Raw genomic sequence first — 16453 nt, 5'->3', positions numbered from 1 at the left:
TCTTAACTTGTGCAAGTATTCTTAAGCATTCTTTGTAAATTACGTAATGCGAAAAACGTACATACAGAAACGCAAGCTAAACAAAAATTGGCAGTGGCTTAGCTCGGCTATGCCAGGATATCCGTAGCGAAAGCTGAGGCATCACATGGTTCGCCTTGGCTATTCTTCATTGCAAGTACAGGTTATTGCGGTTGTTTAACTATTTTGCGGCGTTTAGCCAGTCGGTCGGCATGCTGTTCGTCTGTTTCATGGGCGATTCGTTTCCTCTTCAGCTCGTTCGGATGTCGATTCCAGGCATCCTCCTGCTTATCAGAATCGTCGCCGTCCATAATGCTGCCTCAACTGTGATTGCGGCGCACGCGAGCTCTCCTTTTCAACCCTCCGGCGTGTTATCAGGCATGCAACGCAGCTGGCGAAGCGAGCGGAGGCGAGTGCAACGACGAGGAACGTGGTGTGAGGTCATACCAAACGGCGGCGGAACACCTGTGGCTCGGTGCTACTAGTGGCGCATGCGCAGCATTGAATAGGGAGCAAGAGAAAGAGAAATATCCGCGGCGAGGCGCGCGTTGTGACGCCATGTGCCTCCTCGGAGCACCCCCACTTCGAAATCGCAATTCCGCGGCCAGTAAAGCTTTCGCTTTAAAGCTAGGCTTGAGGTTTATGAGGTGGTTCATCGGGAGGCCAGTTTTTGGGATACAACTGCTTGGAACTTAATTCGGAGTTCTGCTATAAAAAAGTAATTTGGATGGACAATTGCGAGCAATTTCTGTCTGTTATCTTTCCGTCGCCTCTACCTTCCCCACACTGTCACCAACGTTCAGCTATAATCCGCGCATGCTAGAGAGTTATGGTGCAGCCAGCAGACTTTTCTTGTCGCTTTCGGTGAATCTTTCTCTAATCTGAATTCTGAAGTGCCAAGGCGTACAACTTAGTGAGCTTTAGGAGTGGACATGGCCCGAACATGCTAAGACAATTTGATAATTGGGGTGCAGAAACGGACTTACACCGCATCTGATGCGAGAAAATTATGAGGCTCGGCATCTTATCAGCTAATCGCACACGAAGGGATTAGTAAGTAAGCATAAGCGAAGGGATAACTAAAATGCGTGGATCTAGAGCAGTTGCCGGGGTCGATGTAAAGCGAAGACTCCCTGAAGCTGTTAATTAAATGCTATAACTTTTTCAATTTAGTGATTATGTCTTTGACTTAACTGGAACTGGCTTGCGTATATACACCTGTGCGATATACTATGGCAAATCTTATACTTCCTGGAGATTTTTCATTTCTTATATATTTAAAAAAAATTGTGGAGCCGCAGCATTCATCTGGGCACAGATTGCCAGCGGAGCTGGTGAGGCCGCATACATGGGCTGCGTATTTATGAAATCATTTTATTGCGATAGCAAATATAAGGACAAGCCAGGCGCATTTTTGCCGTCGCCGTCGACGTAATGTTCCCTATAAAGTCCAAGGGCCATAACACCGTCGCCACGCACCGCATGCTGTATGTGCGAGTGAAAGCAGGCGAGCGGAGCTGACGATCGCGGCTGATTCTGGCACGCGCGAGGGAGTATGGTGGAAAGCAAACGCGCCGTCTTCCGTCGCGCGAATGGCCTTGTGAGAAAGGGAGGGAAGGGGCCGGCATCGGGCCTTGGCAGAAGATGCGTTTTTGCGACCGGGCGCTAGGGGAACCGATGATTGTGGCTCAATCTCACGCGTGAAACGAAGTGGAGATGCAGCGCGGAAGGGAGAATGAGGTCGAGGGCGGCTTCTACTCCCCCAGCAACGGCATTTTTTTCTCGCCGGCGCGCGGCCGCGCGCACCGTATCTTGAATGCAATCTGAAGGGGGTTCATACCTCTGTGCGTGCTGTGTTCTCGCAGCGGTTTGCGTTGAAGCGATAGGCGGCACGAAGGTTATTTCGCTCGCTGCTGCTGCCGCGCTTGCGTGGTCTCTTGGTCACTCTTGATTAAAGCACTGGCGTGAGCCATTGCTTTGGCCACGAGGGTCCGCAGTCATCGGCTAGGATGTTTTCATGTTTGCCTGTGCGCGCTCACACTATGATCGTTATTTCACTTCGTAAGCGAAAGTTTCCAAGCTTGTACGGCCGATAAAACTACTATTCTTACTTAGTATATATGTCTGCTAATTTCCTATGGGAAGCGATGGTTCGCCATTCGTGCGACATTACGACTTTTTTGTTTAATACGGCACCACACTACGCCGACACTGCACATCTCATGCTTATGCCGCAACGGCTGCTGCAGCAGCGCCTGCCCCTCGGACGACGCGCGGGACGTTAAAACCACAGAAGCCCACGAAATACGAATGCGCCGTCGCCGCACTCATTCCCCCTCTCATTGTTCGTCAAACAGGATTTAAAACAAATAAAGCGCATGAAGGGCAACTTGCTACAATAAGTGCACTTTGTGATATATATATATATATATATATATATATATATATATATATATATATATATTGTAACGACGTGGGATCGACGAGTATGCGTAGCAGTACCGCCAAGAAACGCACTTTATCAGTCGTCCAAGGGAACAGCAACAACGTCTTCTTCGTTTTCCCCGCTTCATCTAAAAGCCCGCGCTACTTCAGCGTCGTCCCCACTGGCGCATACCCGCTGAACTATGGTTCTGCCAAATATAGTTGTGTCATTTGCTCCCCCTTTAGAAAAGATCATCGTCCTGTTGATAGAGGCTTGGAAAGCAGCGGTAAAGAACTGCGCATTCTTAGCAGTCCTCATAGTACGGCTTCATACGCAGCACGTGAACGACCTCGGGTAAATGCCGTCGGCGCTTTGAACAGTGCGAGCTGTCTGGAACAACTTCGTAGTTGACGTCACTGATGCATCGGAGAACTATGTAGGGCCCGAAGTATTTGCGTAGGAGCTTTTCAGAGAGCCCACGCTGTCGAATAGGTGTCCAGACCCACACTTTGTCGCCGATGTTGTATGTTACGGCTTTGTGCCGAAGATTGTAGCGTCTGGCGTCACAGTCCTGCTGTTCGTGGATTCGCAGACGCGCAAGCTGCCTAGCTGCTTCTGCTCAGTGTGTTATCTCTTCAGCACCCGTCTCGTTGTCGTCAAATTCAAGAGGAAGCATTGCGTCTAATGTTGTTGTAACCTCACGGCCGTATACGAGACTGAAAGGCGTCTTGCGAGTGGTCTCTTGACGAGCCGTATTGTACGCTAAGGTGACATAAAGTAAAACCTCGTCCCAGTTCCTATACTCTACATCTACATACATGCTTATCATATCAGCCAATGTCCTATTGAGTGGTTCTGTCAGTCCGTTCGTTTGAGGGTGGTACGCTGTTGTCTTCCGGTGGGCGGTACCACTTAGACGTAGAACGATATCTAAAAACTGGGCCATGAACGCAGTACCTCTGTCCGCGACGACTACTGCGGGAGCGCCATGCCTTAAAACGATGGATTCCAGAAAAGATCGTGCCGCTTCATCTGCTGTTGCCCGTTGCAGGGCACTTTTCTCGGCATATCTAGGGAGATAATCAGTGGCAACGATTATCCACCTATTACCAGTAGTAGACGTTGGGAAGGGGTCCAGAAAGCCCATGCCTACTTGTGTAAATGGTGTGGCCGGTATGTCAACAGGGTGCAGTAAGCCGGCTGGTTTGACGGATGGCGGTTTACGACGTTGGCAATCCAGACATGTCTGAACGTAACTTTTAACGACCGCAGTAAATCGCGGCCAGTAGTAATTCTGCCGAATCCGTGCCAATGTACGAGTGTAGCCCAAGTGCCCAGCAGCCGGCTCGTTGTGGCAGGCATGTAAGATTTCACGTCGAAGCGGTGATGGAACAACAAGTAAGTAGTTGCTGCCGCTAGGCGAGAAGTTCTTGTACAGGACGTAGCGACGGAAGCAGTATGATGCCACCCGTCTTGCAAAGAGCCTCGGCACGCTGTTGGTTCGTCCTTCGAGGTAATCAATAAGCGGCAGCAATTCAATATCATCCCGTTGCTGGCGTGAAACATCGGCAGTATCCACGAGCCCCACAAAAACCGTGTCGTCATCGTCTTGTGCTGCCGGCTCAACAGGAGACCGAGAAAGGCTGTCGACGTCTGCGTGCCGTTTTCCCGACTTCTATGTGACAACAAAGTCGAACTCTTGGAGTCGAAGACTCCAGCGTGCGAGCCGGCCGGAAGGATCATTCCAATTAATGAGCCAGCAGAGGGAATGGTTATCACTAACGACGGTGAAAGACCGACCATACAAATACGGACGAAATTTCAGAACGGCCTATACCACTGCGAGGCATTCTTTTTCAGTGGTGGAGTAGTTAGCTTCGGCTCGGGATAGTGTCCTACTGGCGTAAGCAATCACTTTTTCGCTGTCGCCCTGCCATTGTACTAGCACCGCCCCTAGACCGACATTACTAGCGTCTGTATGCAATATCGTCGGGGCTTCATCATCGAAGTGTGCTAATACGGGAGGCGATTGCATGCGTTGCCCGAGCTCGTGGAATGCCCGCTGCTGGTCTTCGCCCCAAGTAAAAGGAATATCTTCTCGGCTGAGCTGTGTTAACGGCCATGCGATACGCCAGAAATTCGCAATAAATCGCCGGTAATATGCACTGAGCCCCAGAAAACGTCGCACGGCTTTTTTGTCTGATGGAATCGGGAAATTAGCGACGGTGGCAATTTTATCCGGATCAGGTCGGACTCCTTGGCTGCTGACGACGTGACCGAGGAACTGGAGCTCATGAAAACCAAAATGGCACTTGTCAGGCTTCAAAGTGAGACCGGCAGAGCGTATCGCTTCATAAATAGTTTTCAGCCTTCGTAAGTGTTCGTCGAAAGTTGCGGAAAAGACAATCACGTCATACAAGTACACCAGGCATGTTTGCCATTTGAGTCCGGAGAGCTCAGTGTCCATTAGACGCTGAAATGTTGCTGGCGCCGAACACAAACCGAAAGGAAGTACCTGAAATTCATAAAGTCCGTCAGGCGTCACAAAGGCTGTTTTCTCACGGTCTCTGTCACCCACTTCGATCTGCCAATAACCATTGAGTCCATTGAGGAAAAGTAGCACGAGTTTCGCAACCTATCCAAGGAATCATCAATACGTGGCAGTGGACAAACGTCCTTCTTTGTGACCTGATAGAGCTTCCGATAGTCGACGCAGAAGCGCAGGCTACCGTCCTTCTTCACTAAATCTACAGGTGACGCCCAATGACTATTAGATGGTAGAATAACGCCATCTTCCAGCATCGTCTTCACTTGTTTTTATATTGCTTCGCGTTCCTTTGGGGCCACACGATAAGGGTTTTGTCGGATGGGTCTGGCGTCGACATCAGTAATGGTGCGGTGTTTGGTAAGTGGCGTTTGACCAACTTTTGACGGAGAGGAGAAACAGCCCTGGTACTGATTGATGAGCTCAAGAAGACGGTTCCGCTCAACGGCCGTTAACGTCGGATTCACGTCTACAATAGGCGCAGCTGTGTGGATTGTAGAGGCCGACTCCTGCGCTAAGTGGCAGTCTTGTATTTCTGTGACTTCGTCGAAATAGGCGACAGCAGTGCCTCTAACGATGTGTCGTCGCTCCTTACAAAAACTCGTCAGCAAGAGTTCGGCGCTTCCGTCGATTACATTGATAAGTGCTGTGGCAATGGAGACACCGCAATTCAGTGCTAGCGCACTGATGTGTTCAGCTACTCCAGTCCCATTTTGCAGTCTGTCACAGCGCACCTGTACGAGAGAGCAACTCCGCGGCAAAAATATGACTTCGTCCGCGGCAATACGTAAGCGAGGTTGTTGTGGCTTCTCATGGGTGACATTATCCGAGCTTGTGGCAAACGTGACGCTTCTGCCACGGATTTTAATCACGGCGCCGTACTCCCGTCGGAAATCCATTGCCAATATAGGTTCTTTACAACACTCAGTAAGGATGACGAGGGTGACGACGAAGGTTGAACCGGCGATTAAGAGTCGGGCCGTGCATTTCCCGACAGGTGTCATCAACTGACCTCCGGCGGTTCTTATGTTGGGCCCGTGCCATGGTGTCTTCACCTTCCTCAATTTGTCAGCGACCTGTAAGCTTAGGATTGAAAAATGGGAGCCAGTGTCAACCAGAGCGGCTATTTCGTGGCCGTCAATGCAAACGATGAGCTCGGTGCTGACGATGTCAGTTACGTCTTTCGTACTTCTATCCGTCATATTCGTCGTTGTGCTGGGCGTCTTTTTCGTCAATGTAGTCTTCACGTCGTCGTTCGTCGATAACGGGGGATGTGGAGCAGTTAGAGTATTGGAAACCTCACCCCCGGAGGTCGCTGTGGCTAGTTTCCCCGTCGAGGGCTAGGCGATCTGCCCTTAGTGAAGTCGGCAAAACTGCCACGAGTCGGCGAATTGTAGCGCGCCGGTGATGGAGAAGGAGAACGTGGTCGGGGCGTCGTCGTATTTGGTGGCTGATTGTTCACAGGAGCGTCGTTGTAAGCGCGTCGACCGTCGTACGGAGAATAAGCATAGTTGGCAGGAAAGCTTGGGTGTTGAGCGGCGCGATAGTTGTTCCATTTGTGGCAAACTCTATAGACGTGTCCAGCTTCACCACAATGGTAGCATACTGGTCGACGGTGCACCACAAATCGGTTTTCCGACGCTGATAGTTCGGCGGTAACTCTCCATGGAGCCAAGGAGTGGCGTGCGCATGTCAAAAATACGGCGTTGTTTGTGCTGGCTTGATCGGCGGGTTCGGTAGAGTCGACGAGGGTGACGATGTCGGCTCTGTATGTGGCGTAGGTGGTGGTGTAGTTATTGGTGTCAACGGCGTTGAAGTTGCGTTGAGTGGACGGCGAACAGCCTCCGCATAAGTTAGGCGCCTCTGTACGTTCCCACAGCCTGGCGCTGAAAAAGCTTGCCGGACTTCCTCCCGGACTACATCAGCAACAAAAGATAACGCTAGCGTCAGTTCCGTAGGCGCATCCACAAAGCCGAGCTGCCGAAGCTCTTCTCGCACCACTTCTCGGACAACTTCATGCAGAGACATGTCGTTACTCGCAGCGAGTACGGAAGTGTTCGCCGCCGAGTTGCTCATGTCATGCTGGCGGTATCGTTGATGCAGGGCCCGTTCAATGGCTGTAGCCTCTTTTGTGTACTGTGCCACTGTTGTCGATGGATTTCTCACAAGACCGGCAAACAGTTGCTCCTTCACTCCTCGCAAGAGATATCGCAGCTTTCTTTCCTCTGGCATGTCTGGGTCTGCCCTACGGAAAAGACGGGCCATGTCTTCCGAGAACATAGTAACACTCTCATTGGGCTTTTGAACGTGGGTTTCAAGGAGAAGCTGCGCGTTTTGCCTCCTGTCGATGCTTGAAAAGGTATCCAGCAGCTATGCGCGGAAGTCGTCCCACGTGGAAAAACTCCTCTCCCGGTTTACATACCACGTACGAGCATTGTCCTTCAAATAGAAATAGACACTCGAGAGTTTGTCCGCCGAGCTGGTCTTATGGTTATACTGGGCGACGCGCTCGAACTGGTCTAACCAGTCTTGGACGTCTTCAAAGGCATCACCACGAAAGCTCTCCGGGACCATAGGATTCTGTAGTGTTACTTGCGATGGAGCTTCGGTGGCCATGTTATTTGCAGGCGGCAAACGATTTCTCGAAGTTTCTTGCAGGGGACTGGACTCGGGCGCTAAGCCTAGCAGGCGACGACTGAACCGGTGGACCGGTGTTGCGATGCGCGATGGTGATTCCGGGCTCGATCGTAGGCTCCGCGAATGGGTGCCAAGCATGAATACCCCGCACCTCCACCAGTGTAACGACGTGAGATCGACGAGTATGCGTAGCAGCACCGCCAAGAAACGCACTTTATCAGTCGTCCAAGGGAACAACAACAACAACGTCTTCTTCGTTTTCCCCGCTTCACCTAAAAACCCGCGCTACTTCATCGTCGTCCCCACTAGCGCATACCCGCTGAAGTATGGTTCTGCCAAATATAGTTGTGTCAATATATATATATATATATATATATATATATATATATATATATGTATATATATAGTGACACAAGTTTATTTCAAACTACATGCGCCAGCTGCCTCCTGCGTCCGTCTAGTTGTCTACCGGTACCTGCGAAGGATAGCGGCAGTGAATCAGGCAACATGGGCACGCAAGGCACGCGCATTCGGAGCAACCTGTCATCAGTGCGGGACATGAAGGAAGATGTGCGGGACTCTGGCGAAAAGACTGTGGATGTTCTAGTGAGCCTATCGCTTCGCTGTTTGTAGGGCACAAGTTCGCCCAACGTAAAGGGATTAAAGTAGTGCCACTCAACTGTGAGTTACAGTTCTGGTGGATGTGCGGAGTTTGATTTCAAGCCTTTCTCGAGTCACAGAAAGGAGCCGAACTCACGGCGACTTGGACCCATTGAATTGACTCCTGTTCACTAACGCCGCAGTCGTCGCCTACGGGGTGAGCCCCCCGAGTTTTCCCCTTTGCTGGATTCTATCGGAGCATCAGCATCTGCTAACGGAAACGCTACCGCGATAACAACTCAAATCATGCCAATTCACATCGTAGTGTACTCGCCAATGACGCCAGAGCCTTTCCATGGCAACACATTTGAAGACGCAGAGGACTGGCTGGAACGGTTTGTGCGCGTGGCTGAGTTCAATGGATGGAACGGAGAGCGCAAGCTACGAAACGTTTACTTCGCGTTAGAGTACAGCGCACGTATGTGGTTTGAAAACCACGACGCGACATTTGTGTCGAGGGATGCTTTCCGATGGGAGTTTCTTGCCACTTACCCGAGTACTGACCGCAGGGAGAGGGCCGAAGCTGCCCTGCAGGCAAGAAACCAGCAGAGCAATGAAAGCGTGGCCATGTATTTAGAATACAATACCCGACTATTCTGCTGAGCTGATCCGAACATGAGCTAGGACAAGAAACTTCGCCATCTAATGCGGGGCATAAAACACGAACTGTTCGCAGGGTTGGTTCGGAGGCCGCCGCGCACAATCGCTGTGTTTTGTTCTGAGGCAACAACAATGCAAAGCACGTTGCAACAGCGATGAAGGATGTACAATCAGGAAATGAACATCACTTTTGTAGGCTCAGTTCCAGCCGTCATCGGTAACAGCCAGCAAGTCATACGGGAGCTCCTGCGATCTGTACTGTGAGAAGAGTTTCAGAGGCTACGTCTTGCCCACAACACTCCAACGCCCTCTTCGCTGGCAGACGGGGTTCACGAAGAGGTCACACAGGCGGTCCGTGAACCACAGCTCAGTGCGCAGCCCCAAGCGCCACTACTGCGCCAGCCGAGCGTCTCGTATGCCGATGTACTGCGGCAAACTTCCGGACGTGCTGACGTCGCAGCCACTTCCTCTATGAATAGCTCGATGCCTCGAAATACGCTGCCGCCACCCATGTATTGCGCACTCCTGAGTGAATACCTCTCTGCTATCACTGTGGTGAGGCTGGCCACCTGTGCACAATGTGCCACTCTCGCCAGGCAGGGCTGCGTGGTTTTCCCGTGAACACACCTTGCCCTCGGCATGGTGAGCGTCCATTTGAGATCGAAGAGTACCTGTCTACTCGTCAAAGCTCCCCATACGCCTACCAGTAACACCAGCCTCGATCAACAGCGCCGTTGAGGCATCGGTCACCGAGCCCCCGCCCGTCATCAAGCTCCTCAGGACGCCCTTCACAGAGCCCGCGTCGGGAAAGCTAGAGTCAGCGGCCTCGGGAAATAAGGCCGCTGCCGACGCAAAAAGAGAAGAACCTCCATCGATGATTCCGAGTGACAATGAGGGACCCAGAAAGCAGTGCCCTAAGAGCGACGTTGCTTCCGATTTACGTGTGTTCGTTGACAGTTACGAAGTGAACGCGTTAGTGGATACAGGTGCAGATTACTCGGCAATAAGTAGTGACCTCGTCAGGAAACTGAACAAGGCGCTGACTCCTTGGAAAGGGCCACAAGTTCGCACCGCAGGAGTACACCTCATCGACCCGACGGGCAAGTGTACGGCTAGAATAGGAATACGAGGCTACACGTCCGTCGCCAGCTTTATCGTGCTTTCCGAGTGCTCAAGAGACTTGATTATTGTCATGGACTTCTTGCAGGACAATGCCGCTGTAATCAACTTGCGGGAATAATGTGTTTCTTTTTGAGCAAAGCACGCTGTTGCAGCATTCAACACTGAAGAAAAATTCGACGCCCCTTACATTGCCGATGGCGACGTGATGCTTAGCGTAGCCATCGCACTCAGAAGCGACGTGTTCAGCCACTACGAAGGAATTACAGACAGCAACACCAGTCTCCTACTCGGAAAAGGCATCTGCATGGCAAGAGGCCTTGTTCAGCTGCGTGGCGAATGTGCCAACATTTTCCTCACTAATTTTGGAAATGAGGTGCAACAATATATATAATGTGTCTCTTACAACGCCAAACTTATGCGGTTCGATTTGAACCAAAGATACCGAACTTATTTTTGGAAATTGGCAGTGTGCTTTATGCCTGTTTCACCTGCGCCGCGGGTGGGCCTGGTATTTCACAATCTGCGGTATCCCCTCACGCATTCCTATCCATGCGTGACACGTACGTGATAGCGACGTAAGTCGGCCGGGATTCCCCTCCTCCTCCTCCTCCTCCTACCCTCGGAAGGCATGCCCGGTATTGCACAATCTCCGGCATCGGCCCCCGCTTTCCTGTCCGCGCGCCGTGATACGGACGTAAGCCAGCCAGAATACCTACACTGGAATCGCATGCCCAGTATTGCATGATCTGCGGCATCGGCCCACACATTCTTTTCGCCCATACGCACGTAATCCTGCCAGAAATGCAATTTTGTAGGAATTTTATTACTTTTTTATGCTTTTCGCCGCCATAACCGCGTTAACATTGGCCGTATATAACCGGGCCGCGCCCATTTTTTCTAGCAATCACGCGACTTCAGGAACCTGCCAGAAAAGTTGGAGGACGCTGAAAGTTCGCCTTTAAGAGCGGAAAGCGGCAGCACTCAAAGATCCCTTACTGCTTCTCACGCTTCCCGGCAACTGCAGCGTACGCAACCGTAATATTTACCGGGAAACGCTCGCGGCGAACGCTATGCATGAAGGCGGGATTTCTAGTCGAAACGCGGTCTCTTGCATCAGCCGCGATGCGGTGGAGGCAAGCGCCATATAGAAGTCTTTCAAGGAAGTGGGCGCGCTGATACGGGGACTCACATTTCTACGCGCTAGCGTGCGCGAACGGCGGACGCCGTCTCCGGCCTGTGCAATGTATAAGCGCTGGAAACGGGGTTTCTTTGAGTTTTCGCATAACAGAATTATGTTTCTCATATATTCAACTACAATCCGAGAGCTATCATGTCTGTGGGTTGTATGTAAGTCGTAGTTTACGATTTTTCCACGTATTTTAGCTTGAGAAATTGAATTCACATGAACGGCGTGGGTATGTATGGTTAGAAAATTCTTTTTGCCGGAACAACGTCCCACCCCGACGCCAGATTTTCTGCTACACGGGCTCGGTAACGTTATTGGGTTAAAACCAGAAACGTGACGAACTCGTTATGCGGAGTATAGGCATAAATTTTTGACACGGCCATATGCAGGGTTGTTTCCAAACCAATATAAAATGACTGCCCTTCTCTATGATATAGCAGTGGCTCTTTGCCGTCGCTGACGTGGACACAGACAGCCAGACGACGCGTTTCACGTGCCGGATGACCATTTTCGACAGCATTTTCGCCCCTCGACAGAAACGGTGCGGTTGTTGTGCAAGGAACTGGCGGGGGAGCTCGAAGCGGAGCGAGCGACAGGGCTGTCGGTGGAGACGAAGGTGTTCTGTGCGCTGAGCTTATTCGCCACCTGGAGCTTCCAAGCGTCCGTTACTAAGCATCCAAGCGTCCAAGCTACTACTGTACGACTAATAGCACGAAAAGTGTTGATTTGTTTTGCTTATGGCAGGCACCGAGTAGCGCGCTTGTATATTGGTTAACAGTTTGTGTATGTTACGGACATGCTCACTCATGCTTTTATTTGGGACTCACAACCTTTGAACTCTACTTTTGTTGAATGATGCTCTAACTCTCTGTTTGAATTCTCTGTTAGAATTCATCAGTGAATGGAAATACGCATTAATTCTAGGTGGCGACTTCAAGATAAACGTGTTAGCTGATAGGAGTGCTAAATTAGAACTCGAATGCTGTTAATTGCTCTGATTCCTGTCAAAATTTTATAACATCCCCCAAGCGAATCACTTCACAATCAATAACACTTTTACAGCTGTTTATAAGCAATTTTGATCTTTCATTTGTTAAGGCTGGCATTTTAATTCATGATATCAGCGACCACATGCCTATATTTATGTTTATCAGTCAATTCACTAACGCACATAAACGACTGCATTCGGAATTTTCATACAGACTAATTACTCCTGAAACACTATCCGCTTTTAGAGATCGCTTAGGCAGAACAAACTGGAAAGAAGTATTCGCAACGAGCGGCCCAAACTTAGCATACGATTTGTTTGTGAAGTTCTGTGAATTATACTTTGCATGTTTTCCCGTCAGAACCTCTAAAACATGGAAGAAATGGCGAAAACCTTGGGCAAATAAAGAATGCCTCAAGCTTATAAGAAAGCGGGATCATTTGTTTAGGGCATTTATAGTGAGTAAATCTCCTGAAGCCCTCAAAGTTTTCAAGAAATACAGAAATTTTGTCGCTAAACACCTTCGTGATTCAAAAAAGCAATATTATTCTAAGCTGTTCAACTCGGCACAAGGACGTACAGAAAATATTTGGAAGGCACTTAACACTGTAATTAGTAGAGCATCTTAGGCAGTGACCAAAATTGTAGAAGATGGAATAGAAATTCAAGGCCCTGAGATGAATTTATCGACTTATTCCTATCAGTTGGTGACGCTACCACCAGCAGCGCTGACCTAAGATATCCTTATGATCGAACTAACCGAACCATATTTTTAGAGCTAGTTTCAGATTATGAGCTTGTAACTACATTTCTAACTCTCAGCAATAGCAAAGCCACTGATGCGGATAATATTCAACTGAAACCAGTAAAATATGTCATTGATATACTAGCACCCTGCCTTACCTACCTCATGAATATGTGTTTACCTGCGGGATTTTTCCCTCCAAATATGGAGACAGCAAAAGTAACAGTTGTATATAAAAACGGTAATGGAAGTGACACTTCCAACTACCGCCTATATCAGTTCTGCCTGTATTTTCCAAGGGTTTAGAGAAAATAATTTTGAAACGCCTGACCACTTTCACTGAACGCTTCAACTTGATAAGTTCTGCACAGTATGGTTCTTGCAGAAACAAACCTAAAGAGCTCGCACTACTGGCCCAAAAGGAATTCATTCTAGAAAATTTCGAGTACATAAATATGGTACTGGGCTTCCTTTAGACTTTTCAAAAGCCTTTGACCTGATTAATTATGATATTCTGCTTCAAAAACTGGATCACTTTGGCATAAGAGCTATCGCGCACAAATTAATAAAGTCATATTTACAATACTGTACTCAATTTGTAGTCATTGAAGGAGAACATTCCTCAATAAAATCTATTAAAGCAGGTGTCCCTCAAGGGAAGCATTCTGGAACCGTATCTGTTCATACTTTATATTAATGAGATTGTCCACATTGATGAAACAGCCCCTTATATAATCTATTCTGACGATACGAGTTTACTCTTTTCAGGCAAATCATGTGCCGATTTGGGTAGTCGAGTGAATAGCGCACTGTCTGATGCGTGGGCTCAAATGAACTCCCTAAAACTAAACCTTATAAAACGAAGGCTGTTTTATTTCACCCCCGCCACACCTATGTCCAGTTACCCACCATTTCGTTAAATAACTCTAAAATTGAAATGGTAAAAATCTTCAAATCACTGGGCTTGTATTTTTCACAAAACATGGCATGGGATGACCACGCGAACTTCATCATTAATAAACTATCTAGGACAACCGGCATTATGCGCCACCATTCCTACTATTTTCTTACCCCTGTTAATATACTCATATGTAAGTGTTTATTTTCGTCTCTATTTAATTACGCGTTTCTTGTATGGTTTTACTGAAAAATAATGATGCCATGACAAACCTAGCAAGGCTAGAGAACTACTCCCTTGCTCATAACGTACGCCATCCTGAAGTGTGGTACGCCGCCAAATGTAGAACCAATTACGGAAATCAAGTGTTAAACTTTCAATTAGCTACTCTAAACCACATAATAAAAGAAAATACTATTGACATATCCAGTACATCACCAAAACAACTGCGTTTAATGTTTGTGTAATGATGTGATATGATGATTTACTATTTCTTTGACCACCGTATAATTCCTTTTTCAACAACAACAGCAGACAACAGCAGACAACAACAGCAGCAGCAGTAGTAGTGAGTTATACGGTGACTGCGGCCCCATTCCACATGGTCTGCCTTGAAACACAGGGTCTAGAATGCACTATATGAGAGGCCAGGATGTTTGAGACCCCGTTATTTGCATGCTGGGCACAACCTGTGTGCAGCAAATGCGTTACCTGAGGAGTGTGCGGTGGAAGCTGCGACGTCAATAATAGCGGCAGCATCGCTAGGTGCATACATACAGTCATAGTAAGATTTGGTGGTCGAACAGATGCCAAATAATTGCATTGTGCATTTTGCATTGCTGACAGATTTTCTATACTCGGTTGAGGTGATGTCTACATAAGGTAAAGCATTCATGATTTATCGAGAAATGTAAACCTGTGGAGTGAACGGTTATGTGAAGCCAAGATTTATAATAAGTGAAACAGTACCTTTAGTGGGGGGATACAAGATTAAAAGCAAGCTAAAAGCAAGTGAGTTTTCAAAGTGTCTGCCATGATTTGCTTGTTGCTGCTGTCGTCACCTAGATGCCCTGTGTGCCATGCATGTAGCGTGCAGTTTTCTAACTTCTATTATTACTCGTATCGCTGAGAGTTCTCTTGTCCCCTCGTGCAATGATTGACAGCAGAGCCTGTCTCCTCGCTTCCTACTCGCGCAGAGAAGCTCGCAAATGCCAGAACTCAGCGTCCACGTCACACCTTCCGCTCCGTTGATCGTGCTGTTACACACGTGCCTTCTAGGTCCTCCACCATTGCTTCTAGCAATATGCATTTTCACAGCTTGAGTTATATCGCGATACTAAAATTTCATAGATTTCCAGCTCCTTGAAGAAATAGGAAATATTGAGGCAAGAAGAAAAAAGAACAGGTAACATGCTGGACCTATCAGAGGCCTGTTCATATTTGTCATTCTTCTACTAATTTTGGTATTTCTATAAAACTATGGAAGTACATGAAAGGTCACTATTCCATCTAGGCCAGCCGTCCGCTTTAAGCCGTGATACTAACCGTTTGTCCGTACGGTTAGTATCACGTAAGCAAGGTTAGCTCGTATCACGAGCCAAGTAATTCTGCATGTTTCTCATGGTAAGCGATCGGCTTTGCGTCACTACAACATTTGAGATACAACAATTTGCAGGACAACCGAGTAAGATGCATTTATAACGGGATTCACCTGCGCGCACTGTCAAAGTTACTCGCAGCCAGAAACCTTTGGGCGACTATCTGGTCCAGGCCTTCACGCACCAAGTGGAACGGCACTGTGCCAACTGCGTGGGCCCACACGGTCTCGTCGTTGCTGAAGTCCGCTTCGAACCTAATAAAATGAGAGCACAAGGAAAGTGGCAGATTTATTGATTAGCGACCGAACAATCTCAATTTGTGCCTGCATCCACGCAATTTCATCCCCCATGCATCCCCATTGTTTTACATGCCCAGGCAATCTCGCCTTTTACTATTCAATATTGTGATAGCGGTGACCAACTGGGGATATGTATTACGTAACTCTGCTTTCGTTTCCACTGTGCCTACTTTTCGAAAAAAGTGCGAAATTATAATAGAAGTTACGAATACAAGCTTCTCAGGGACGCACTGTATTGCCCTCCGCTGCACCAGTAGCTGCAGTATACTTAAATGTCTCTTCATTGCGATCATCCGCCGCGGTGTATGCAGGTGTTATCAACTGGTTAGTTGCATCGGTTTTCTTTGGACAAAAAAAAATGGGGTCTGTGAACTACCGGCGTGAAGAGTAAGATATTTTAACTGCGCAATCCCTTCGTCAGGGAACATGTTCTTGTGAAGTGAAGAATGCTTGCGAGTGGCTAACATAATGCAACCATGACACACCTAAGCATCAATGGCTTTAGAATGTTTTTGTGAGCCACAGGCATCATTCTCACGAATTTCAAGCCTATTGTGCTATCTGTACCTCCAGTATGACGCTCATAGCGTCTTCCAACACAGAGATCAATGGTCTTGGTAAACAAGCGTAGTACACACGCACTTTCTTCGGCAATACCTCTGCCCTATTAAGCACCAGTATGCAGCATAATACGCAAAAAGAATGCGCCGTCTGTTTTTGAGGACACCATTT

Source organism: Dermacentor variabilis, chromosome 9 (genome assembly GCF_050947875.1).
Source record: "Dermacentor variabilis isolate Ectoservices chromosome 9, ASM5094787v1, whole genome shotgun sequence".
Taxonomy (NCBI): Eukaryota; Metazoa; Arthropoda; class Arachnida; order Ixodida; family Ixodidae; genus Dermacentor; species Dermacentor variabilis.
The sequence above is the reverse complement of the archived record's forward strand: the minus strand, read 5'-3'. Positions refer to the sequence as shown.